Genomic DNA, 2,500 nt, shown 5'->3' on the forward strand with positions numbered 1-2,500 from the left:
AGGCGGTCGGCCCAACACCGGCCCAACTGGTAACTGGACTTTATAACTTCCCCCTGCCATTGCAGGGCGTGGTCCAGTTGGTGAATTTCTCGCTGGATTAAGTCCTGGGAAGAATCGTCCACTGCCGCACCCAGTCCTTGCATCTTCGCCAATCTTCTCCTGCGAAGAAGAGGGCCCAGCCAGCGGGCTGCAGGCACCCCCAAGCCCCCATGAGAGATGGGGGCGTGGAAGTAACCGACCGGCGTATCTGCTGGCAGGTGCAGCCAAGATCGAAGGGCTGCACGAACACAGACGTCAAGGGAAGAGAGGGCCCCAAGACGAGTCCTCCCCAGGGCGAGGCCATGGGAAATACCCGGGAGGATGACAGAACGAAGGGCAAAAAGCCGCTGCTGAGGTTTGAGTGGTGCACGCGTGATGATGTCCAACTGCTTCTCGACCTCCCGCCGGGGATGAAAAAGACTGCGTCCGCACGTGGAAAATTGCAGGCCTAGATACTTGAAAGTATCTCCCATCGCCAGTGCTGGGATGTTGTTCCCCCCAGCACGAAAGATGACAGTCTCGTCGACCTTGGTTTTCTTCTCCCGGCCTGATGAGACAAGGGCGAGAGAAAAACACTTCCGTGGGTTGACCTCGAGCCCGAGATCCCCCAGGGCCGACGTGGCGATGGTGAGAAGTTCCTGCAATCCATCACGAGTCTCGGCGAACAGCAGGAGGTCATCAGCGAATGCAGCCGCATTTATCCGCCGTCCAAGAATGCGTGCACCAATATGAGCAGGCAGACGAGACAAGAGAATGTCAATGGACATGTTGAAGAGAATAGGAGACAGCGGGTCACCCTGCCGAACACCCCTCGAAGGCCGCACTAGATCTGACGACTTCCCATCCGCGCAGATAACCGTCGATCCTGCCTCATAGCATCCCTGGATGTAGTCAATGAACTCGACTGGCAGACCATGGGCCCTTAGCACAGGACCAAGGGCACCATGGGCAAGCGAGTCGAAGGCCTTTGACACATCCAGAGATGCCAAGTACAGCGAGCCGGCAGCTCGGCACGCCTGGGTCATCGCCAGATCCAGAAGAAAGGTGTTATGAAGCATCCCATCCTGAGGGATGAAAGCCCGCTGGCGACCGTCCAACACACAGTAGCGCATCAGGCGGCCAACCAGAACCTTGTGAAAGGCTCTGGTCAGCACCGAGCACACTGTGATCGGACGAAAGTCAGCAGGGGATGCTGCGGCGGTCTTCTTGGGCAGCAGGGTTGTTCTGGCCTGAAGGAGTCGGGATGGAAGGGAACGGGAAAGGAGGAGGAAATTAAGGATCTTGAGGAGAACCTCCCGGGGAAGGCGACGCAGTTGCGTCGGCGTGAGGCCATCAGGACCTGCAGCAGAATTGCGAGGCGGGAGAGCAGCAGTGGCTTCTTCTGCAGAAATGGGAGCCCAGAGGTCACGGAAGGGCACCCTCTTCGAGAATGGCAGCAGCTCATCGGACAGACCCTCCCCACGCGGAGGTCGAGACCTGACACGTGGTGGAGAGAAGAGGTCTGTCCAAAACTCAATCAGCCCTGGGATGGATGGTGGCTGATGCAAGAGTGTGCCATCAAGAAGTCCGTTGATACAGCGTGCTCCGTTCTTCTTGAAAGCACGCTGAACCACCGCATACTCCCATCTCCTGCGTGCACGCTTCCGCTCTGGAGGCTGTTGGGTCCGCACACTCGCAGCTTGGTGGACGGCTGGCTCCCTGCTGCCTACTTCGTCAAGAGCAGACAGCAACATAGCCTGGATTGTTTCACGGCTAGTGGTGGGACCCAGAGCCACGAGATCATCAAGCGAGCGGAATCGGCGGTCTGATTGGGGGAGTTCTGCTACAAATGACCAGATGGTTAGGTCAACATCTTCCCCACAAGGTGGAGACTGTGGCAAAGAATGACTGACTGCAGGCTCGCTAGGAGGACCCTGAAGGCCGCGATCCATGCCAGCAAGCTCGGTGACAAACTTCGCCACCATGTCTTTGTAGGGCTGCGCTCTACGCTGACATTTAATGGATTCCAGCGTACGCTCGGGGAAGGCCTTTGCAAGCTCCTGGTTTAAAAATCTGCAACCCTGGGTGGCAAGAGTCGCTTCTGCATGGGCCAGACGCAGGAGCTCTTCCTGGGACCACCTGGCCTTCTTCCTCTCGGTCTTGATCTCAGCATTAGCAGCAGTCGGATGGGCGCGACGCCGATGGACACCAAGTCCGGTCTTGGTGGAGAAGGACCGCATACAATCAGGGCAGATGGCGGGGAGCAGCGCTCGACCCGCACCGGTTGGCTGGTTGGCTGGCTCATCAGCTGGCACAGGCGCTCCAGCGGGAGGCCTGGTACCACGTTCGCTTCTATTAGTTGCACCAGCTGTAACAAAGGCAGGGGGGGAGGTCATAGTTACTCCCGCCGTTTACCCGCGCTTGCTTGAATTTCTTCACGTTGACATTCAGAGCACTGGGCAGAAATCACATTGCGTCAACA

The 2,500-nt window shown here is 57.8% G+C and overlaps 1 pseudogene; it reads right to left on the reverse strand.

Annotated features, from left to right (window-relative positions):
* LOC126443768 (large subunit ribosomal RNA) overlaps positions 1-2,500 on the reverse strand; it is a 7,525-nt pseudogene that overhangs the window by 2,241 nt on the left and 2,784 nt on the right.

The sequence above is a fragment of the Schistocerca serialis genome, unplaced genomic scaffold (genome assembly GCF_023864345.2).
Source record: "Schistocerca serialis cubense isolate TAMUIC-IGC-003099 unplaced genomic scaffold, iqSchSeri2.2 HiC_scaffold_183, whole genome shotgun sequence".
NCBI lineage: Eukaryota > Metazoa > Arthropoda > Insecta > Orthoptera > Acrididae > Schistocerca > Schistocerca serialis.